The 26,291-nt window shown below is 33.6% G+C and overlaps 2 long non-coding RNA genes across 5 annotated transcripts in view; one reads left to right on the plus strand and one right to left on the minus strand.

Moving 5' to 3' along the window:
- The first annotated feature begins 396 nt into the window (after positions 1-396).
- On the plus strand, positions 397-25,520 carry LOC141379356 (uncharacterized). Its single transcript, XR_012395906.1, has 3 exons — positions 397-783; positions 23,814-23,879; positions 24,999-25,520. It is a non-coding gene; the product is annotated as an uncharacterized lncRNA (long non-coding RNA).
- The window catches only part of LOC137488668 (uncharacterized), a 116,461-nt gene continuing 92,694 nt past the window's right edge, over positions 2,525-26,291 (minus strand). For 2 of the 4 annotated variants that reach the window (XR_012395903.1, XR_012395902.1), the window contains exon 3: positions 24,837-25,046. This is a non-coding gene — a long non-coding RNA (uncharacterized lncRNA). Of the gene's footprint in view, positions 3,955-5,137; positions 5,203-12,129; positions 13,304-15,812; positions 15,967-24,836; positions 25,047-26,291 lie in introns of those variants that run through there. The other 2 variants (XR_012395901.1, XR_011007807.2) reach the window with 2 other exon arrangements.

Consider the following 26,291-nt stretch of genomic DNA (forward strand, 5'->3'; position numbering starts at 1 on the left):
ATTAAGGGGGAAAAATGATTTGCGGTCCATGATTAAAACCACTTGAGATCAATGACATGGTTTATTACGTTGATCTGCAGCAGCACCTCCGACCGGCTCGAGTGTGGATCATACATGGTAACTAATCCCAGACTCTCACTCTTGAGCCATAAAACCATACTTCCGCTCACTAACCCTGAATCACTCGCTTGCTTTGTTGACGCGTACCTGTTGATGATGCGGTTCAAGCACAAAAAAGCAACTATGAAACAAGGATTAGACGTAGCTTGTGTCTATAACACGAGATTTACCGAGAGCGGCGTTTGTGTGTCAGAATTGGAGGCATGTGTTGGTGCAGCGATGGGGCGGGTTTATGGTCGCTGCGAGCGTTTGATGTGCTGTAATGAGGAAGTGAGTGACTTCCTGTGGTTAACGGGAGCGAGAGAGATGGATGACGGGGGAGGCCGTAAATGAAAAGCAGCAGTAGCGCAGTTAACAGAGGCCGGGGTGTGCGGGTTAAACGTTTTTCAAATGTTTTAACTGCGTTCTCTCCGACACGACGGGGGGCGAGGATATGTCAGGGTCAAGAGGTGACAGGCGAGATGTGTGCACTTCTACATGTCATTATTTCCTGGAAGATGGGGTGCACTTGGTTTAGTTATGCGGGCCTGGATCCAGATGGCTGTAGTTGGAAACTTTTGGAGTCCATTTAACTTTTACTGTCATCGTAAGCTTTGTGTTGAGTTCACGGGCTTTGAGATGCCAAAGATGGAAGTGTTCAAGCGCTTAAGATACAATTTAAAGGTAAATATGAATTTATATGAATGGTATTAAGTTCCAGGTTCCTGAAATTTTCAAAAAATGCCGCGCCATCTCATTGGTTGCTGTCAAGAGAGCCCAATCATTATCGTCTTGCCTGAACACCGTTTGCTTTTGTATGTGTCATTTCAACTTTGACCTCTCTGTTGGGAGCTGTGACCTTTCAGCAGGCCCACACAGAATCATCACAACTCCTTGGCCCTTGTGTGTTCTGATACTTTATAATCTGATCATACTTCCTAATGCAGATAAGTATATGATATTCACTTGATGTACTTTTAAACTGATTAGATTTATTTCACAAATAATTTCCCAAAACTGCACCAGAAAATACTAAAAAAAAAAAAAAAAAAACTAGTCGCCAAATAAAAAGTAATGCTTTCCAGAATTGATTTTATTGTGATTCAATAAATGTGATTCAAAAGCTCTGAATTCAGAAAACCTACGATTTGATTTTCTGCATACAACAAACTGAAAGATAAATTAAAACAGGTATTCATCGGACTGATTCCAAATTTAACTCCTGAAATGACTAGTAATTTTTACCAACAACAATTCACTTAAAGGTTTGTTTCAGAAGAACCAGACTGCATGGATTGTTTTTGACTTACTAAAACGAACCAAGTTCATAAGATTGACTTGCTCGTGAATTACACTACACTAGTTGTTCATTTTTGATTCACAATAAGAGACCGCCAAGAGTCATGTGGTTTTAAATTTGATTACACTAGCGAACTGTGCTTTTGGTACACTAAAACACCTGTTCTTAAAGAGATGTACTTGTGTGTAAAAAAGAAAATAAACTCACTATATACTCACCGTCAAAAACTTTGTAAGTTCACACTAAAGGGATATTTTGAAGAAAGCTAAAAACTTGTAACAATTGACTATTATCTTTCTGGGTTTAACAGTAGAAAGAAACTGGAAGGTTTGAAACCATGAAAACTATTAAAGAAATTTTTTTTTGCTTTAATTATGCTTTTAACAGTCATTTGTTCGGGTTGCACAGTGTGTTTCCGATGTATACTGTAGAAAATCTACACTGTAAAAAATATCTGTTTATTGACAGTTTCTGTATTTTATGCATTCAAGAGTGTTTTCCATTTATTTACAATCGTGTCGACTTTTGATGTTGAATTGTTCAACTCTGCGGTTTAACAAAGTGAATTTTATTGACATTTCAGTGGTTTTAAATAATATAATAGATAGGAAATAATACAGAGCGAAATAAGTATGTAAAAGATTTTTTGTACCATAATATACAAGACCAATCTATGCTGTCAAAAAAAAGCAAAATAACCTGTTAAATTACAGATTTTTTTACATTTTATTTAAATTTCTGGTAAATATCTGTAATTTAACGTCTATTATTTTATGTTAAATGTCTGTAATTTAACCACAGTTATTTTACTTTTTTTTCTGGTACCCCATCTGCCGAACAAAAAAACATCACTGTTAAACCAGGCGTGCCCAAACCTTTTTGTATGAAGGGCCAAAATCCAGGTATCAATATGAGCCATAGGCCGAAGAGAAATATACTAAACTACAGTATATTATATTAATGTTGCCATAGTAATTTCATAATATGAAATTATTCATTTAATATAATGTAATTTATTTAATAATATTTTAAAATAAATAGAAAACATTCATTTAAATGGTATTAGCTAATGCAGTATAACCTTTTCAATTATGACTTAATGCAATAAAACAAACAATCCCATTTAAAACACAGTGGAGTTTAATGCTGAACACACTAGTAAAGCAGAATTTGCTTTTGCATTGATTTGCTCACCAAAGTCTATACATTGTTAAGTCACAGTATGTACATTCAAACAAAATCTGATTAATTTACAACATTTAACTGAATCATTTAATTTTTATTAGCTTTCAACAATAAAACAAACAAAGGATTACATTAAATTTGAATTGACAATCTCAAAACATCCCCATCATTCTTACTCTTTTCTCAGAGAAATGGCAGGCCAAATTAAAGGTTACCATATAGGCCATGGACCCTACTTTGGACATCACTGATTTAAACTATTAAAAATATTAATAAAAGTCACTTTTTAAAACATTTCAAGGTTAAAAGTTGTAAGAAACATGAAGGTCCCATAATGTGATTCAAAAGCATAAATAAATGGAGAAATTGATAAATAAAAAGATGAATCACAAAATACAGAAAACAAATATTATGAATATTTTTACGAATTACGAATATTACGAATAATTTTTTTACAGTGTACATGTACTCTTTAAATAAACCATAATTTCCTGTAACACATTTCCTGATCCACAACATTGGCAGTCTAAAGGAATTAGACAAAATGAAAATCTTCAATCTGCAAGTCTCATTACTTATCAAGCCAAACCATGAGATAAACTCATTCATACTCTTCAGTCGGTCCTATTGTCCTCGCTGGGTTTTACCTTCCACAACAGTGAAGTGAAGTGGAATGCAGCAGTGAGACGTCATAAATCTCTTCAGGATGATAACAATGTGTTTTAAGAGTCATAAAGTGGCCTTAAGTATCTCCAGCACCACTGAGGATTAGCCTGTAAGCATCAGATCCCCTGAGGCCCAACTCATTCATATGCAATGAGTGAAGACCCCTTACTGAACACACACACAGTTCTGAAGGGCACAGCAAGAGGCTATGAACCCTTGAGCATTCTTGGACCAGTCAACCGTGCAGCCAGCCAATCAATCAACCAATTACCAATCAATCAATAAATCACATTTATGTTTTTTTACGCAGTGTGTTGAGGAAATTCACCGTGTCATGGTGCTAGTTAGACACGATGCGGTAAAATAGCAACAAATACATATACATGCTATGACAGAGCGAGCTGTGGGAACTAACAGCCCAAATAAACCAATCAGCTTAGTGTGTGAAAGAGAAAGTGCTGTTTACTCGGAGCACAAAAGTAAGATTAACTCTGTGCTTGTGTTTGTGTGCACTTTCTTTGTTTACACATTGATTTGATTAGCGACCTTACAGATTCAACACAACTTATCCCTCCGTTGGGATTTCTGCATACCGCGACTCTGTAATGATGTCATTGGAATGCGCAGAGCACTGACCAAACATTACAAAATAACAGCAGATAACATTCTTCAAAAGCCATCCTATCATACGACTTGGGAATTGGCTGGGAATAAAGCAGAAGTCAACAGATTAAATATTTCAAACATGGCTATGGTGATAAAGGCCTGTTTTGCTTTGAGTAAAAGCGGCAGTATCTTGTTATGCTTGCCACTGATTCAGCTGACGCTGAAATTCCAGACACCCCCCGCCGGATCACAGAACTTAGGCTTTCCATGCTTTAAAACCACACACATGTAGTATTAAACACTCATGTAATCAACGTAAACACGCAAAAGTGAACTAATTTTGCTCATTACTTGTATGTCCTCTTTTTTATTAAACATTTTAGATTTTGAACTACAGTATATACAACAAATTCAGAAATCCACGAAACATAAAGGTAAAATAATAATAAGAAAAAAAACAGTATTAATATAATAATGATTGATACAAAATCACGATGTCTCTCTCATATTTGACCAAAATTGTACAGTTTTTTTTACTGGCCCTATTTATTTTGGCTGTGGTATATGTCAAACTAATAATGTTCAGAAGGTAGAGCATCCAAAAAAGATCAAATTAGATAGATCCAGCCATATTTTCCGGATACTTGATATTTATGTTCCACAGATGAGACTAAAATGAGCGTAATTTCGTCATTGTCATAAACTATCCTTTTAGCAGGGGTCTTTATACCTATTCAGTAAGGAAGAATAGCTAATTAATGTTTGTAGTTTGCCGAGCTGTGAGCTACAAATTAAAAGCAATTAAATAACATTCAAGCTACTTAAAAAATAATAACGACATAGTAATTATCCACCCCTCCAAGCACACCTGAGGTAATATTTTTTTAAGAGTGTTTTTGTAGTTGTAGAGTTTGTTTAATTAGATTTTGGTTAGATTTTTGTCTGCTGTAGGCTGTAAACCCCACTGAAAATAAATTATTTATTGGATTTAGGCAAACCAAACTTTAGTTATAGCACAATTTTACACAACCGTAGTTGATCCAAAGTGCTTTACAATAAAACAAAATGATTAATGAATTTATAATCTGATTTACAATTTTTTAAGCTAACTGGTTGCAAACAATGTATAGGGGCTGATTTTAAACAAAAAAAATTTAATTTAGTAATGTCCAGATTCATTTGTTTGTTTAAAGTCGGCCCATATAAATCATTTGCAACAAGTTACCTTACAAAAAATTACTAAATCCATTCAATAATTTTTTTAGGTGTAATTTAACAAACCTGGAATCCTTTGATGCAGTGCTATGGAACTGTAATGTGGTCAAGACCCGCTGAAACTACTTCACCTGTAAGTTTACATGAAAACAAAAGCACACCTTTAAACATTCATCAGCTAATCAGAATTGAGGATTCAACAACACCATATTAGATGATATTATATAAAAAAAGTATGACAGAGGTTTCTCCTATTGGAGCAAGTTCCATTTTTCTTATGATATTTGGTTCCAGTTTATCAAACTTATCTTTTTTGAACCATCCCTTTACATTCACAACTCTGAATAGAAAGACAGTAGCTATGTTTCCTTCCAAATATGCAAATTGAATGTTTTTGCAAAACTGGAATATCGCGTAAAAAATGTGCGAATAAAGCAGCGTTTCAATCTAATGTGCCAAAGAGAACAAAATCGTCACTTCCTGATTAACTAACGCCAAATATCAACAGTAAAAATGGAATTTGCTGCAGGAGAAGAAGCTGCGCCGATCTTTTCTTTATTTCATAAATTACTTGAGCCTCAGAAGACAATCCCGACACACAATGAACGCGTTGAAAGGCGTGAGACACTGTGCACAACGATCTAAAATTTTAAACCCTAATGAAAGTTTATTTTTGAACAGTGAAATGAGGGAGCATCGGTGTGTCAGAGAGAACAATAAAGTCAATAAAAACAATAAAGGTATATTACATGACATAGTTCTGTGCCCTCCATTGCGTGAGCGACTGTGTATCTTGAACGTCATGCTCCTCAGTCACGTGAGCAGTTCAACTAATCAATAATGACATTCATGAACATCAAATTCCATTATTGATATTTATCGATTTTATCGAAAAGTTGTTGCAGCCCTAAATGACATAAAATATTTTATTTTATACTCTAATTATCTGGGTGGTACCTATTTGTCAGCAAGGCATTTTAAATCATTTAAATATACATTAAAATGTAGTATGATCACAATTTTAATTTTAATCTGTTCTGCATGTTTCATTTTTAAATAAACATAGAAATACTGTATCTGTTCCACTAAAAGACCAAGGAACATGATTTTACATATTAGTAACATTTGGTTTTCACAGAAGTTATTAAACATCAATTTTGACACTTTACTACCAGTGTTTAACATCCCTTCATTAGAACTTGACAGTTCTAGAATTAATATTATTATAACAATAATACTGAAATGGTTAAGGCATTTTAGAATGACCAAAACAACACTTCAGATGCTTTACAATGTGCTCAGCCTGCTGATTTATCCGTTCACACACATTTTATCATCACATGATCTCTTAGAACAAAATCACGTGACCTTTTTTTAACCTCTTAAGGCCCAAGCTGTTTTTTTACATGCATGTATCATCATTTGATATGATGTACTTTTGAAGAAAAATTAGATCCATATATGTGGACTCATGGTCCGAATTTCCATAAAACACAACAAGTCACCTTTGTGTAATAGAATGAAAAACTCCTTATTTCTGCCTTGAACATAGCAGTTTTTTTTCATACTGTTTTTTGATGCATTTATAACACATACAACATTTTTTTCATGTTTTGACTATCAGTAAAACCTTTTTTTGCCCATTTTGGACAGTTAACATAGTGTTTGGGACATTTCATATGCTGCAGAAAAGTTGCAGGATGACACTGTACGTCTGTAACCAAATATATATAACATAAGACAAAGAGCTAAAATGTGCTGTCCACGTTTGTGGCCACTAAGCCCTAGGAGGTTAATGCGCATACTGGAATTTGCTCGGTAAAAGAGCTTCCATCATAGTTTATGTGCATTTTTTGAATACAATTTTATCCAACTCACTTATGCGCATACGTTATTATGCGCAATTTCAGAACTTATGAGCATCTTGGCATTTCCATCAACCGTTTTTTTTTTCTGCGCGTAGCCACAATACTAATAAAAATAGGTGGATGGGAACAGCTATTGTTTGATGATCAATGTTGTCGACTGTATGACTTTTTTTCTTCTAGGGGAACATAAAAGGAAATATTCTGAATTATGTTTATAATTGCATCTGAAAAAAAATTCTTATCTTATGTAAAACATGTGAGGAACGATATTAGGGAAAGTAAAGTATTTTTGCCGGGTGACCCATACCATTAATACTAAACATTGATTTAGGGTTGCACTATTTACTTGTTGTTCAAGTTAATTTTTTGCTTGTTTATTTTTTGATGAATTATGTTTTCAAGCAAAACTGAACTTTTGCACTTAAAGTTGAATATGATCGACTCAGTTTGGGGCCTCAAAGTTAAGTGAACAGCTTTCATGACTCCCCACATGATCAGACGATGACACTTGACACTGTGAATGCCGACCACTCCACGTCTTTGGAAAAAGAGCATCAAAAAACAGCCCATCACATCCCTTTCTTTCTTCTGTCCTTTCATTCTCCCACATCACAACTTTTTTCTCTTTCTCTCTCGTTCCGATAGCTCTCTCTCACTCTCTCTCCCCCTCTCTGGAGTCTGTGCTGTGGGTCCTCCTGACAAAGGGAATTGTAAGGATGAGCCTAACCGGTATTGGCCCACACAATGGACCCGAAGAATGCGGAGAGGGACAAAGGGTAACCATTGGCTGGGTTAGCCCTGGGGTGACAGATCCGAATGGACGGATGAACACGGGGGCTGCGCTCAGGTCTGCGAGGGACCGGCCAACCCCCCGCCAGGCCTGCCCGAAAAGCGCCGCGGTCAGGGCCTGAAAACAATCGACCAGCGCTAACTAGCAGCCCCGCTTGGTTCACCCCCACTCGTGGTGATTGATATGGGAAACGCAGAGCGCACTGTCCCGTTATTGTGCTTTCAGTCTGCAATTATCACCCTCGCCTCATGCAAATATCAGAGATTAGGTCGATAGCATTTAACACTGATTTCATATACATAACAGGTTTAGATGGGCCTTCAAATACCAAGCGCTGGGCAAGGGCGTCTGAAACGAATGCAAGAGACATTGGAGAATGGAGCTATGGAAATGTGCTCATATGTGTTGCTGTACAAGAGAATGGCTTCACCTATGGGATGAGAAATTTAAGAGAGGTGTGGATTTGCATGGGGGTCACACATGTGATGTGTGTGAACATTTTTTGGGCACTTGTGCTGTTCTTTGGGGAATCGGGGTATTTAGTCAAAATACCATTTGACCAAATTTCATCCATCAAATGCATCACAGTCAAAGAGGAGATGGCCCTTTGAAGAATGATTTTATTCACATAGAAGGCATGTTAAACACTGGTAGCAATGTGTCAAAATTGATGATTTATAACTTCTGTGAAAACCAAATGTTACTAATATGGGTAAAATCATCTTCCTTGGTCTTTTAGTGGAACAGATACAGTATATCCATGTTTATTTGAAAATGAAATATGCTGAACAGATTAAAATTAAAATTGTGATCATACTACATTTTAATACATATTTAAATGATTAAAAATGTCTTGCTGACAAATAGGTAACACCCAGACAATTAGAGTATAAAATAAAGTATTTTATGTCATTTAGGGCTGCAACAACTTTTTGATAAAATCGATAATTATCAATAATGGAATTTGATGTCAACGAATGTCATTATCGATGAGTTGAGCTGTTCACGTGACCAAGGAGCATGACGTTCAAGATACACAGTCGCTCACGCAATGGAGGGCACAGAACTATGTCATATAATAGTATCTTTAATGTTTTTATTGACTTTATCGGTCTCTCTGACACACAGATGCTCGCTCATTTTACTGTTCAAAAACTAACTCTTTCATTTAAGGTTTAAAATGTCAAGTTTAAGATCATTGAACTCGATAAGTGACTTTTGTATTTTTTAAAGTGTACTTTTAAACATAAATAATATTCTGATTTACTGTTTTATATAGTCATAATAAGCAAAACACAAAATCAAAAAGTGTTTTGCTTTATCAGTTTTTATTGATTAATAATAATAATCATAATAAATCACCCAACTGACCGATTATCGAAATAATCATTATACATTTTTGTAATATTAACAATCATTTGGCTGAATGAATTCTACTGGTTTTCTACAGTAAATTGTAGTAAAATGTATGATAGTCATTATTTTTTAGCTTTTGACAGGAAAAATGCACATGGGGAAAACTAAAACTGTACACATTTATGGCTATGACATTTAGAAAACATCTTAAAATGTTGATCCAACACAATACTGTTTAAACATTACTACAAAGGCTCACATAACTTAAAATGATATAGAAACTCTGCCACAACCTGATGCAATTGTTTAGTTATGAAAACAAGAAAAAGGGATAATTTTGAACCTTATTTTCTGATTATTTACGCAGAAATTATTCTAAAAAGGTGTTAATTAGTGAATTTGCACAAAATTTATATTATAAATAAAATATAGAAATTTTAACAACATTAAAAGTTTGATTTTTTAATGGGGACTTTAACACTATTCTTTTCCTGCTTCTTGACATGAAGCTGTTCTTGAAACAATCAGTATTGTCTAAAGGGATACATAAATAAAATTGACTTGACAACAGAAGATTAGTGGACAAAAAGGTTGAGAACCGCTGCTCTATTGCAACATTCAGTGCACCAATATATTATTCAATTTCTCTCGTTCTCTGTTGCTATTTAAGCTTCATCACACCTTCACAGATGGCTGACCTGAGAATCCCACACACAGCAAAAAGTGTCAGCATGTTCACACTCAAACAGACATATCTGCTGCCTGCCAGAATATGTAAAAATACTATAAAGTGCCCTCTACTAATAATGGCAACCTTGGAAAATGAGCAGAGAAGGCTGCAATGTGAAAGAAACTCTTTCCTTGTTGAAAACAAAACACAAATCAAATATATTTGTTAAATATATGTGTGCCACAATTATTGGCCCCCTTATTAATTCAAATATTTTTAAAACTTTACTCCCACTAATTTGAAAATTTTTCAACCTTGACCTCCTCTTTCACAAGGGGTTTAACTTGAAGTAACGCAGACTCCAATTGCACTCCAAATACAAAATTGCATAGTATATAGTATGTGAAAAACACTGCGATTTGTGAGTGTGAGTCATTTCAACAAATTAAGTTTTGTAGCCATAAATAAAACCAAAGTATAACTTATTTTTTTAATATAACTTAAGTATTACTTCTTTTTTTAATGAAATCGTCCAGTGGACAAAAGTTCAGTTCATTGGACCTCAACTAAGCTGACAGTTTGAATGAACTAGCATAACTGCTGTTTGAACAAAAAAATATGCATGTTCAAATGACAAGTAAATTTAAAACTAACATCACGTATAACTGTAAAAAATCCAGGGTTCCACACAATTCATCCATGTTGTCCCAACACAAATCGATTAGGTTATCTTATCACTTTTAACAAATTTATGTGGATTGAACATAAAAAATTTAAGTTGTCCCAATGAAATCTCAAGAATTGTGTTTTTTAAGCTTATTTTAAATAAGTAGTTTCAACAAGCAAAAATATATATGTATTTTGAGTGTACAACTCGTCTGTAGTTTTCATTTAAAGTCTGCTTATTACTGAAAGAAACATTCATAAAAATATAAATTAATTTTCTCTATTTTTATAGACTGGAATCTACTCTTGAATAAAATTATAAAGTAAATCTTAAAAGTAAAACTACTTATTTAAAATGAGCTGAATCAACATAATACTTGAGGCCTTTGGGTTCAACTTAATTATTTTATGTTCAATCCATTTAATTTAATAAAATCAATTAACTTAACTTTTTCAATCTGTGTTTGGACAACATAATGGAATTTTGTGAAAACCAGCATTTTTTTTTTTTTTTTTACAGTGTAGTATATATATATTCATATCATTAAGAAAAATAGTAGACCAGAAGTACTCGAATACATTCTACTTCCAGCGAGATTCTAAAATGGACATTTATTGATGGGAGTGAAGAGATTAGGGTAGGTCATGTAATACTGACAACATGTCAGATGGAGTAGGCCTGAATTCTATTTATAATCACATTTATGCTATATAGAGCATATGTCTCAAACTCGATTCCTGGAGGGCCGCAGCTCTGCACAGTTTTGCTCCAAGCCTAATCAAACAGCTGAACCAACTAATCAAGGTTTTCAGGACTACTAGAGACTGCTAAGCAGGTGTTGGAGTTGGAGGTGGTTGGAGCTAAACTATGCCGAGCTGTAAGCTACATTAAAAAAAATTATTAGCTCTTCTAGCAACCATTATAGCTACATACCACTTTTTGTACCACAAGATTTCAGATTATCTGTCACTTTCTGATGTGGTCATTTTCTATTCAATATCTTTTTAGACATTTTTCTGGCATTTTTGTCTTAGTTAACAAGTAACGCCAAGTGATTTGACTTCCTGCTATTTGACAAGTAAGAAAAATAATAAATCAGCACTGATAATAGCCTGACCATAACAATAGGCAAAGCACATGAAACAGCAAGCTAAAAAACACAGTATAAAAAAATAACAACATTTTTATAAATGTAAAGTAAAATTTAAAACAACATACAAAAATCACTTATATTCCATGACTTGAATACAAAAAATTAACCCCATCAGACATCACGTCAGCACATGTTTTTTGTGGTTTCTAAGCATTCCATCTAATTTGAAGCCTACTGTCCATGAGAGTTGACAATTGTCATCCAATCAAATGGCGACAAGACTCTGCATGTTGTAATTTTAAACAAAGTTCACTACACTAAAAAGCAGCATGTTATCATTTCACTCAAGACACAGCCGTAAGCCTTTTTTACAAATTTTTTAATTCAAAATTGTTTGGCAAGATGTTTGCCAATATTTCGTAAATTGTATGTTAAAAAAAAAAAAAAAAAAAAAAAGAGCGATTGTACTTGCTAATTAAAGTTTAAAATCTTTTATAACATTGCAAGTTTTTGATCATTCAGATTCTTTCAAATATGTCTGTCCATCAGGATGAACAATGGTTTCAAGATCTGTCACTGAAATTAAATCTGCAGCAATGCCGAGTTAACATTTTATATAAAAAAACTTTATTTATGTACTAATTCATTGCTGAAACAATTTCATATGCAGAATATACAGATGTTGAAGTTCTTGAGCACATGGCAGATGGAAATATCTCAGATGTGGACATTATGTGAAGGATGAAGATAAAGTATGTTATAAACAAGGTGCAATCAAAACCCTCAAAATTAAAGTTAAAATGTTACAATCTTAATGTTTGTGATTTTGAAAATAAATTTTAAGAATATACCAGCAATCATGTACATTTTTTTCATTTTTTTATTATTTATATTGGTAGAATGTTTGGGAAGTACAACTGTTCTGACGTGATGTCCATTGAAATGGACAAAATATATATACTTAAAGGTTGTTGAATGTTTATGATTATAATTCGGTCTCATTTATAAGAGTGAAAACATACTTTTACATTTTACTTGTTTATAACCATTGCATACACACAAAACGTGTGGAAATGTGTGTAAACCACTTCCCACAAAAAAATCTATAAAAGACAAACTTAGATGGGAGAATGTGCGCAGCAAGTAAACAAATTAAACATATTTAACTTAAATATGAACTAAACTGTAGAACTTTAAATCCTCATATAAGTCATAACCATTAATAAATACATTTAGACCTATTCTTGTATAAAATCACTTTTAAGAAAGCTTCTAAGCCAATATTTATATATTAGACCCCATGACTGCTGTAAGACCATTTAAAATTTCATGATATTCTAGGAATTCGCTGACTTGTGGGAACTCAGAGGAATGTTTGAGTGGCCACTTGACAAATGAGAAGTTTGTTAGGTCTTAGGAACGGAACATCACTAAAACTACAATCCAATGTCACCATAGTTTGAAAGGGTTTCAAGAATAAATTTCTCATCCCAAAGCACTCAAATCTTCTTTTGTTGTTGTTAATATTCAGACCTGACATTTACTACTGGTGCTAATATTAGTGAAGGACACTGTACATGCATATCCTAGTGAGCATTTGAACAGTAGCAAAGCAGGCGGTGGGACCAATCCGAATGGCATCATAGCTATAAAGAGATCAGATCCAGAAACATCCTCCGCTTACATAACATTAGAGGAAGCATCTGCAGATGGACTTTTGTTCCAGTGGCTCTGTTGTTTCCTTAGCTGTGCTTAAGTCCAAATAGACTGAACTCTGCCAAACGGCACCTGGAAATGACATTCACCGCACTACAGTTTTGCGTTTCAGTGGAACACATAGTTGAATGCTTAAACAAAAGAACAAGCGGTAAGGTAGATTACATTAAACGCACGGTCCGTTTTGTTTGATAAACCTGCAATTTGATCCCAACATCTTACAGGCCGCATCTCTAAAAGGATGTGCACGCTTTAATGCACACCGAGACCACATAACGTGCTTTTATTGTACACTTTAAGGCATTGTCTACATGGATGAGTGAACTTTTGAGAAGAGGAGGTAAAGTTCCTGCATATAAAGCACTGTTTGCTTTATACCATTAAAAAGGAACCAGTAACATCATATTTACCAGCTTTACGAAGTCACTCATATTGACATACATCTTTGAAACTATTAGTAATAATAATATTAAAATGATTATTTAAATTTTTTTTAGTTTTATGTTAATTATTAACACATTCGCACAGGCTTAGAGGACGATACACAAAAGAAAACCATCCTGAAATACAAATTGTACTAGAGAATGGAACACAATACAAATATACACCTACATGTTGCAACAAGTATAGAATACATTCTATCACATATTATCAGTTGTGTAAAACTGTATTGCACAAAGGTAAACTAGATATTCAATATACTGCATACAGTCAATGAAAAATGTAAAAATTTATATAATATATAAATATAAATATTATGCAAACATCACTTTTTTGATATTTGAAAGTCTCTCATCTACTTTATACATTTGAATGACTAAAATGCAGTAAAAAGTCATAAAATAATAATTGTGTTTTATTATTGATGTATTTATTTTACAGTTTTTCTCAGTCACTTTGGTGCAATTCTCACTATACTATTTTACATTTGCACAACAGTTAATGCATTTCCCAAAACATATTGTCATCTGTGCAGAACATAGTAGCAGTTTCTCATTCCTTCCAACAAATTGCAAATGCTTTTGGACATGCATCAATTGCTTTCATACAACTCTCTGCTATTTATAATATTATTATTTGCTTATGTCATGTCAGTCAAAATTACCTAAACTTGTGAATGCTGAATCGTCGTTCCATATAAACTAATAGTCCTCATTTCATTTTATTGAGCCATCAAATACAAAAATGTTGAACTAGTTGTCAAAATCTGTCAAGCAAGTTTGATAACAAATTTTTACCCAAAGGAAGTTTATGTTTGTAGTATTCTTTTGCACAATGCTGTGAATCAATTAGAATTGCAGAGAACATATGCAGTAAAAATGTGAAACATACATATTCAGTGTCTATTACTCAGATACCTCACTAAATGCAGTGATGTCTAACTTAACTGTAGTTTTCAAATGGCTGTGCAAATAGTATATAGTGATGTCTTGAACATTTTCAGGAAGTGTAACCAAAATCAGACTTTTTGCATTGGAAAAAAATATACAGATTAAACTGTCATAATGAAAACATGACAAAGCCTTTTGACTATCTTGACATAAACAATGGGGTCAGGACTTTTCATCTTAATGATACTGACACTTTCATTCACATCAATACTTGCTTTAGTAGAATGAATTTTCAGCGAGTGACACGCTTTTGCAGGTTATCAACTAGGTTTTGCAGTTTGTACTAATTGTTTTGAGAAATGCATGTTTTGAGAAACTATGACAGACGGACGGACGGATGGAACTTTGATGGGCGGAATTGCAGATTAATAGAATGATTGAACAATAGACAGTAATATTGTGATTGAACAACAAAATGTGGATGGATGGATGGATGGATGGATGGATGGACAGACAGATAGAACTATGATGGATGGATGGACGATTGAAACTATGGATGGACGGATGGAACTTTGATGGATGGAATTGCAGATTAATAGAATGATAGAACAATAGACAGTGATATGGTGATTGAACAACAAAATGTGGACAAACGGGCGGGCGAATGGACAGATGAACGGACAGACTGATAAAACTATTAAGGATGGATGGATGGATGGATGGATGGACAGACAGACAGATGCATGAAACTAAGATGGATGGGTAAACGAAACTAGGGACAGATGGATGGAATTTTGATGAATGGATGGAAAGATTAATAGATGCTAGAACAATTTACATTGATAGAGTGATTAAACACCAAACATGGAAGATGGATGGATGGATAGATGGATGGATGGATGGATGGATGGATGGGACAGACAGACAGACTAGATAGACAGAAAGACAGACAGACAGACAGACAGACAGACAGACAGACAGACAGACAGACAGACAGACAGACAGACAGACAGACAGACAGACAGACAGACAGACAGACAGACAGACAGACAGACAGACAGACAGACAGACAGACAGACAGACAGACAGACAGACAGACAGATAGATAGATAGATAGATAGATAGATAGATAGATAGATAGATAGATAGATAGATAGAAATTCTGTAATATCAAAATCTCTTATCATTCATCTTTTTTTGGAGGAGGATTAAGTTCTGCCCTAGAGAAACTCCCTCAGACTTGCACATACCTTCAGTGGTGCAGGCAATAGGAAATGCTGGGTCTTTGTTTGCCTGCAGGTTATGATAGATAACGCAGACGCGCACTCATAAAGCAGCTCCAAACTGGTGTGAAAGGCCTGCAGGAGGGGCTTCAGTATCAGCGGGGTCCACTCTCATTCTGCCCTGCACAGGAAAGCACAACGACACTCATATATTTCTCTCTCGGACACTTTTACAGCCTCTGTTATGAGTGAGGAGCAGCCTGTTCACACAATGGACACATACTCATGTCATATGTTGAGCACAGGGGTGATCTGTTAAGACAGCATGTGTGGCTATTCAAAGACAATATGGTGCGCTGCATAAAAGTCTGAGAAAGAAAGAGTGTATATTTAACCAATTTCACATATTTGTAAGAGTGGTAAGAGTGCTTCATTTCATGCAACCGTTCAAAATACAACTAATGGTAACATTTTAATTTGACCATCCATTTGAGTATTAGTAGACTGCTTAATATCTGTTGATACTGCTTGATAACTGACTATAAGAAACTTTGCAAGTCCATGTCAACTTACAACAACCCTAACCCCTACCTAACAGTCTACTAACAATCTAATGAGAATTAGTTGGCATGTAGATGCTATACAACTTAAATTAATCAAAATAAAGTGACCCAACAAATTAATTATAAGCAAAATTTAAGCAGGTTTTAATAACAATTTTTTATTGATTAATTTCTTTTAAATTTGCTGTGATGACTGTAAATATAACTTTTAGTAGTTATTTTGCGAAATATTATATTATATAATCAGTTATAAGTGCAATTGAAAGCCTTAACTAGGCAAGTCAGGTTATTTAGGCAAGTTAGGGTGCTTTCGCACTTGGTTCAATTGCCTGGACTGAACCCAGGTTTAATTGTACCCCCTTGCCACCTTCTCAGCTGTTTTTTTTTTTCTTTATGAACCCTGGTACGCATCATCAAGCTGCTATTTTGTGTACGGTTGTTGCTAGGTGATGGCCAGGAAAGCAAAGCACCAAAATGGAAACACGTTTTGCTTTTACTGAATCTTTTGGTTTTGGACATACAGAAAGCAGCTCACGTCTATCTGCTGCAAAAAAATTACAAGCAATCAGAGCATCACTGTTTGCCCAGGCTCAGTCCCGCTTGTCATCAGGGTGCAGTAAGTAATACAGACACACTACACACAAATAAACATTTTGAGAACGATAATTTTCCGTACTGTTGGCGGTTCACTTGGGTACAGTTCATGGGTGTGAACCCAGGGTTAGAAGAAAGCGTTCACACTAGCTAAACTTACCGAACTCTAAAGTAAAACGAACCTGGGTGTGGACCAAAAGTGCTAGTGTGAAAGCACCCTTATTGTATAACGTTTTTTAGCCAATCAAAAAAATAATTTCTCAAGGTGACTAATTGTTTTGATCTTAAAATGATTATTTTTTAAACACAAAAATGTACTTTATTCCAGCCAAACTACAAGAAATGAGAATTTGTCAAGAGGTAAAAATAACTAGGAAGAAAGCTTAATGATAATAATTCTTAACATTTATTTATTTAACTGTGAATGATACAAATAAAAAGTTTATTACACAAAATAACAAATAAATGATGATGTATACTGAATGCAAAAATAGAATAATCAATGTTCATCACATATGCAGAATGATACCCAAAAAAAAAGCTTCTTGATTAAATTTTGGTATCAAAATTATAAATAGTTTGTCCAATTATATGAAAAGCAAAAACATATCTTCATTACTTCACACTTTCTACTTTCTCCAACATGATGGCATCGGTTTTCCACATAAAGCTTATTTACAGCAAACTGCATCACAAAAATGGTGAACAAAAGCATGCCAAATGTTCCTCTAGTTCTTAAAATTCTCATGCAAACAGCCAGATATTTTCAGAGACAAATAGCCAGGTACAAAATAAAAGGATGCACCCTATTTATCCAATCAATGTTACTGACTAAATATGCAAATAAGATTGGTACTTCAGTGTTTACTAACGCACTGTGAAATCTTGACCATCCAGAACTAATTACTTAATCAGAATGAAAGTATGAACATTAAGAAGCATGCCAAAAGCGTGGAAAAATATCTAATAGCTTTTCAGTTTGCATTCTTAATCTGATGACGCTGCAACACTTTCATACGGTCTTATCTGAAGCAAAAGCAGCGCCACATTTAAAGCGAATTACCAAGACAGAGGGCCAGACGATATGAGCCTGGAGCGCAGCGACTGAATGTGTGGGATAACCGCATTACGGAGATTTGATACCACTGTGGTTTGTAATCCTTTTGAAGTGAGATCCTTTTTCCAGCAGTGGCCGAAACACAATCCTTAGTTACAGAGCTGGAAGTGGTGGTCTTTTTTGCCCTTATTCAGAGAAATTTTTGGAAATAAGTAAAAAAAAAAAAAAAAAAAAAAAACTGACTGAAGCTGGACTTAACTAAAGTGAGAAAAAGGACTTGTTGTTGTTATATGGGAAATGGGTGGATCTAAATGATCAAAGCACTGTAATGTAAGACCAAATAATGCCGCTGTTGATTTTAATTTACAGTTTACCTTACTTACAACAATAGATGTAATCTTATATTCCCTCTATTTTCTGCCTTTATATGCTCACAGCAATGCATTTGATGAAAATGCAAGAAAACTCATCTCCCACCTGCAGACTCAAATTAAGTTGAACTGAACGGAATAGAATTGCCTAATAATCGAAAAGTCAAACAAAATTCAGGTTGTAAAAGAAAAATGGATGGCAACATCACACTTAAATTACAAATTTTATAAGTTATAGAGGAAGTTATTTCCATATTATAGAGGACAATTAGGTGGATGTGTAGACAAAACAAAACAAACTTGAATATAGAATAGCATAGAATACCACAGAACAGAAATAGAAAAAAATCAGAATAGAATAGAATAATATGGCCATACAGAATATACATTTTTAGAGACAATAGAATAAATAGAATGAAATAGAAGAATAGAGTAGAATAGAATGCACTGTAAAAATAAAAAATAAAAATAAAAAGTCGACTCAACTTTCAACTCAAGTACTGCACTTGCCTAGATTTTAGTTGAGTAAACTTTCTTTTCTTTTTGGCTAGTCCATTTATTAATTAAATGTTGCCACAGTGGAATGAACCACCTAAAGTTGGTTGCCATAAAATTTTAAGTTGTCAACTTTTTTTACAGTATAGAATAGAATAGAATGTTTTGGCCATTCAGAATATTAATGCTTTTGAGACAATAAATAGAATAGAATATAGAGACAATGAATAGAATAGAATAGAATAGAACAATTTGGCCATTCAGAATGTTAATGCTTTGGAGAAAATAGATAGAATAGAATAGAATAGAATAGAATAGAATAGAATAGAATAGAATAGAATAGAATATAATAGAATAGAATTAGATGGTCATTAATGCATGTCAACACCAACTCAAATTACATAAAATATATGTGTGGAATAGAATAGAATAGAATAGAATAGAATAGAATAGAATAGAATAGAATAGAATAGAATAGAACAGAATAGAATAGAATGATTTGACCATTCAAAATATTAATGCTTTGGAGACAATAAATAGAAAATAGAAATAAATAGAAAAATAAATAGAAAAATAGAACAGCCATGTATACTAAATAAATTCTAGAATTAATAATAGAATAGAATAAATAAACATGGCTAGCCAAAATAAAATAATTTAAAATAAAATATTATAAAATAAAACAAAATGGCTTTAACACCATATATATATGGTTTGAAGAGAATGAATAGAATAGAATAGAATAGAATAGAATAGAATAGAATAGAATAGAATAGAATAGAATAGAATAGAACAATTTGGCCATTCAGAATGTGAATGCTTTGGAGAAAATAAATAGAATAGAATATAATAGAATAGAATAGAATAGAATAGAAAAGAAAAGAATAGAATTAGATGGTCATTAATGCATGTCAACCCCAACTCAAATTACATAAAATATATGTATGGAATATAATAGAATATAATAAAATAGAATAGCATAGAATAGAATAGAATAAAATAAAATAGAATAGAATAAAATAGAATAGAATAGAATGATATGGCCATTCAGAATAAACATGTTTTGAAGACAATAAATAGAATAGAATAGAATAGAATAGAATAGAATAGAATAGAATGATTTGACCATTCAAAATATTAATGCTTTGAAAACAATAGATAGAAAAAAATAGAACAGCCATGTATACTAAATAAATAATTAATAATAGAATAGAATAAATAAACATGGCTAGCAAAAATAAAATAAAATAATTTAAAATAAAATATTATAAAATAAAACCAAATGGCTTTAACACCACATATATATATATATATATATATATATATATATATATATATATATATATATATATATATATATATATATATATATATATATATATATATATATATATATATATATATATATATATATATATATATGGTAGAGAACCACCAGTGAATATAAAACAACAGAAAAACTAATTGCTTAATTTTCCTCTGTGAATCCAGATCAGAACATACTGGTTATTTTCCTCAAGAAATAAAGCACACAATACAGCATAATCAAACTGCCTACAACTACTACTCTCTCTACTTCAATCAGCACATACAGGCCTCACCGAACATGCAAACCCAACCTTAGCGCATATATCTCAGTGTGTGTGTGTGAGTGTGTGTAGGGGGTCTCTACTTTAGCAGAGTTGCACATGAGATCCACAAAGCTCTCAACATCACATCGAGCAAAAGAAGAGGGCCACCAATGCAGAAAGTGGGGACCATGGGGGTTTTTGTGGGACTCGTCCACCCTGTCCCTCTTCAAAGTGCACACCGGCAGTAGAGGGGCGTGGCCCATTGAGAGAGGGCTGGATTTAGGCCTTTGTCCCACTGGCTTCAGGGCCGAGTGACATCTTGAACGCTTCAAGAAGATTAAATAGCAAAAGCCCAGTCGGAAACAGAGAGAGAGAGAGAATAAAGAGTAGAGAGGAATGGCGAGGGTGGGACCCGAGGGTTTGTAAATGACCGTTGGGGAAATGGAGATTTGGAGAAATGAAGGAAAAAGGGGAATGCGGAGGATAATGAGAGGAGGAGAGGAAAAGAGTGGCCTCGATGAATAGGATTAGAGCGGGTCTCACCGTAAGGAGAGAGAAAGAGAGATGGAGAGAAGGAATGTAGGAAGAGGATGGAGGATTGTGTGTGTGCGTGTGTGTGTTCATCTCATACACTTCACATCACACACACAATGCATGATGGGAGGTACTTGACACAACGCTCTATGCCATGCTAAGTCTTTAATAACAGCGAGAGATGTGGAAATGCCATGAAAGAAGCAGATGATAATTAAACAAATTAGGAAATGATTTATGAAATAAATCCACGGGGAAAAAAATAAAGTTGTAAGATTGCATATTTAAACAGAAATCATCGGCAGCTCATGATTCACAGATGTCTGGTTAACATTTCTTTGTGCTTTTTGAGATTAGAAGTGAGACTTCTTTCATCAAAAGTGATGTTTGTGGATTCAAAAAAATTCCTGAAAAAATTTTTACTTTTTTTTGGGCACCAAATGTGCATTTTACAAAGATTTTTAAAGGATCATATGTGACAACAGTGACAGTTTTTTTTTTTTTTTTTTTACTTTTTACAAAATAAAAATTTAAATTGAATTAAAACATTTAAAATGAAATAAATAAATAGAAATGAGATCAATTTAATTTTTAATTTAAAAATAAATAAATATATATACAATTAAATTAAATTTAAAAAACAAATAAATAAAATAAAATGATAATTTATTGGTGGGTGGGTCAAAACTATCCTGAAAGCAAAATAACCTTATTTTAAAGATTATTTAGTTTTAAGGAAAAACCCTCTTAATTTGAACTCAATCCTTCTGAAAACAAGACAATATTCTTGCTTGTCTGGAAATTTCTTCTTGATTTTAAATGTTTTGTATATACATATATTAGGTCTAGAAACAAACCATAAACTTTAAGTAAGAAAAGCATTTGTTGTGTGTCCCAGCCCTCCTGCAATACACACATACCAGAGCAGGTCTAACAAAACCTACTCACCTGAAAACCATGTCAGTGAGCTCAATTGCAAATTATGTATCAATTATATATCACTGCATTTTATTGTCAGTAACAGTAATGGCGTTATAATTGGGTAACAGTAATTTGTTTAACCAGGTACTGAAAAAACAATTACTGTTGTTATTCCCCTCAGTGGTAATGTATTTAAACTAGAAATCTGCTTACATTTTCAAAGTTGAAGTTTTTTTCATTGATTTTGTGCACATTAGCACATAGATAACCTGAAGACTAACTTTTTTTTTTACCAACACACAAACAAAAAATCCTCATTTTGATTTCAGGAGGACTTTAAATACAGAGAAACCGTGACCTCTGAACCACACAGGCCTGCACTGAGACTGTATATGTGTGGTTTTGTTGAGCGTAGAATTGTGAAGGCCCCGTCCCCATAGCAGGACACTTTTATCCTTTATGCGTGGGTCAGTGGGCGCCCCCTGGGGGGAAACAACCCCCAGGATTAATGATATGCGTGACATGCATTGTGTGCCCCCGTGGGGTGCAGGGTTATCTAAACTCCCCCTCATCCTGCCCTCAGCAAAGCCAGTCAACCTGCCAAAGAAACCCAAGAATGTGTGGTGGAATGTGCTGGAATATCTGAGATTGAGCGACTATCCGTATGAGCAGGACAGAGACAGAGCTGATCAATGAATGACTGATGTCACTCAAACAGCACAGAATCTGCCATTGTCTCAGCTATTGAGTCTACAAGAAAAGTGGACAAGGAGAAAATGTCCAATGAATTATGCATTGTGGTTATGTTAGTAACAGTGAGCTAATTTGCTTGATGCATTTAATTTGAGATTTTTTTGTTAATCATGAAAAGTTTCTTTATTTTTTATTTTTTTACAATAAACAAACTGAATAGATATATTTTTAGAATATAATTTAAATATATGTCTTTACCCCTAAACCTGTGCCACCCTTATGAGCAACAACTGCAATTAAGTGTTTTTAATAAATTGCAATGAATCTGTTAGAGCGTTGAGGAGAAATATTGGCCCACTAATCTTTCCAGAATTGTTGTAATTCTGCAACATTGGAGAGTTTTCAAGTACGAACTGTCTTTTTAATGTCATGCTACAGAATCTCAATTGGATTCAGGTCAGGACTTTGACTAGGCCACTCCAAAGTGTTTATTTTGTTATTCTTCAGCCATTCAGAAGTCTACATGCTGGGTTGCTTTGATCATTGTCCTGCTGCAGAACCCGATTTTGCTTTAGCTTGAAGTCACTAACAGATGGCCACCCATTTTTCCTCGGGATATTTTGGTACACAGCACAATTCATGGTTCCATTTATCAAAGTACGTCTTCTATATCCTGAAGCAACATTGTAGAGTTTACAAGTATGAACTGCCTTTTTATGTCATGCTACAGAATATCAATTAGATTCAGGTCAGGACTTTGACTAGGCCACTCCAAAGTCTTCATTTTGTTTTTCTTCAGCCATTCAGAAGCCTACATGCTGGTGTGCTTTGATCATTGTCCTGCTGCAGAACCTAAGTTCGTTTTAGCTTGAGGTCACTAACAGATGGTCAGCCATTCTCCTTCAGGATATTTTGGTACACAGCACAATTCATGGTTCCATTTTTCACAGCAAGTCTTCCATATCCTGAAGCAACATTGGAGAGTTTTCAAGTATGAACTGTCTTTTTAATGTCATGCCACAGAATCTCAATTGGATTCAGATTAGGACTTTGACTAGGCCACTCCAAAGTCTTCATTTTGCTTTTTTTTACCATTTAGAAGTCTTCATGCTGGTGTGATTTGATCATTGTCCTGCTGCAGAAGCCAAGTTCGCTTTAGCTTGAGGTCATAAACAGATGGATAGCCATTTTGGTACACAGCACAATTCATGGTTCCATTTTTTTTACAGCAAGTCTTCCATATTCTGCAGCAACAAACAACTGAACCATCACACTAGCACCAACACATTGTACAGGTATGATGTTCTTTTTCTGAAATGTGTTGCTATTCTTACGCCACACATAATGGGTCTTTTGCCTCATCAGTCCAAAGAGTATTGTCCCAACATTCTTGGAGATCATCAAGATTTTTTTCTGGCAAAACTGATACGAGTATTTTTCATTTTGAAATTCTGCCAAGCAAACCATTTTTGTCCAGTCTCTTTCCTATGGTGAAGTCATGAACACTTGCCTTAACTGAGGCAAGTGAGGGCTGTAGCTTTTTGAATGTTGTTGTGGGGTTGTTGTGACCTCCTGAATTATTTGTCGCTGCACTCATGGGGTGATTTTGATCAGCCAGCCTGGGAAGGTCCACCACTGTTTCATTTTTTTGCCATTTGTAGATAATAGCTATCACTGTGGTTCACTGCAGTCCCAAATCTATAAAAATAGATTTATCACCATTTCCAGAATGGTAGATGTCAAATACTTTTTCTCATTTTGTTTTGCATTTATTTGGTTCTCGGCATAATGTCTACCTTTTAAGGATCTTTTGGTCTACTTTATTTTGTCAGGCAGGTCCTATAAAAGTTGTTTCTTGATTGCGAACAAGTGTGGCAGTAATCAGGCCTGGGTGAGGCTACAGAAATTGAACTCAGGTGTGATAATCCAAAGTTATGTTATGCTTTAACAGGGGTAATATGTAAGTCAAATCGATTATATAGTTGATATAGCATGTAAAATATTTTAAATGAAAATGTAATGGCCTATAAATTTATTTATTATTTATTAAATTAATAATAATAAATAATTTAATTGTGTGTAAAGTAGATTGAACTAAATAACATTTTATATTATTTTCTTTTTATTTCACATGTAATATCTAGAATGCACATTTAAACTTCAGTAAATAAAAAAGTACATGTTCAGGGAAAAAAAGGCTGATGATTAAAACATTTCTGCAAAATTAATTTAAATACTGTGTAAAATCATTGTAAGAAATATGGGAAATGTGCCAATGATTTATGTACTGAATCCCATAGAATAATGTTTTTTTTTTCTAAATGCATATTCTAAGTATGCATTGTACGCTAGTACATTGCTGCACATTTAATGAATTCACACTTAAAGCCTTTCATGTTTTCTCCTCCTGTCAGTCTCTCAGCATCCCTCCATCTGAGACGGCGCGGTCCCTCGTTCCGCTCCTAAAAAAGAAAGGGGGCTTCACTTCACATCCAGTGCAGCATGAAAAACGGGTTCCTTCCCTTCACATGCAAATCCAACATTACATAACAAGACAATCTGCTTGGGAGTCGAAGACACACACGCAGTTCAACACACACACATACACACATGCACACACAGAAGCACACACTCAATGGAGAATGATGCCTTTATCCTGTATGTAAACATGGCTGTTTTAGTTACTTCAGAAGGGTCAGACAAAGCGTACTGTGAGTAACTCTCAGAGATGAGCTTTAAAAACAGATCAATTCATTAAACTAATATCAGAAATGGAGAATCCAAGCAGGACACAGAGATCTGAACTTCAGCAGATACTGTAACCTCACATTGACATCAGCATCAAGATATGCAAGAAGTTGTCAGGATGGAAATCAAAATCATGATGCTTTCTGTGATGAACTGAATAAAAGTAAATTAAACCCAAATGAAACTCCCTTAATCTCTTCCTTGAATATTTCATTCTCTAAAACAATTTTTATTAATTACAATTTTAATGAGCCATATTTGTTATGTTAATTGATCATTGTAAGGCATTTACCAAAATAAAATAATAATGATAATAATAATAATAATAATAATAATAATAATAATAATAATAATAATAATAATAATAATAATAATAATTTTCCTAATGCCCTAATGTTCTAACAATGAATTCATGGGGAAATTACTATTATTATTATTATTATTATTATTATTATTATTATTATTATTATTATTATTATTATAGGTGTTAACTATTAAATTATTTATAGTAAAAAATAAAAAATTAATAATCTCAATAATAATAATAGTAAGAAGAAAAACAAAACAACAACAATACAATTTGTAATTGTTATTATTACTAGTAGTACTACTGTTAATTTTAATATTTGTTTCTATAAATTTAGCAGCAGTAGAAGCGGTAGTACTAGTAATACAAATAATAATATTAATACAAATAATAATAACAACAACAACAGCAGCAGCAGCACTATTATAATTATTGCTGTGATTGTTGTTATTATTACTATTATTATTATTATTATTATTATTATTATTATTACAGATGTTATTAGCTATTAAATTACTTATTATCGTACAAATTTGTAAACTAATCATTAATAATCTCAATAATAATAATATGAATAGCCACAATACAATTTGCAATTATTTTTAGTAGTACTACTATTAATTTTAATATTTGGTTCTATAAATGTAGCATC

Source organism: Danio rerio, chromosome 20 (genome assembly GCF_049306965.1).
Source record: "Danio rerio strain Tuebingen ecotype United States chromosome 20, GRCz12tu, whole genome shotgun sequence".
Classification (NCBI taxonomy): domain Eukaryota; kingdom Metazoa; phylum Chordata; class Actinopteri; order Cypriniformes; family Danionidae; genus Danio; species Danio rerio.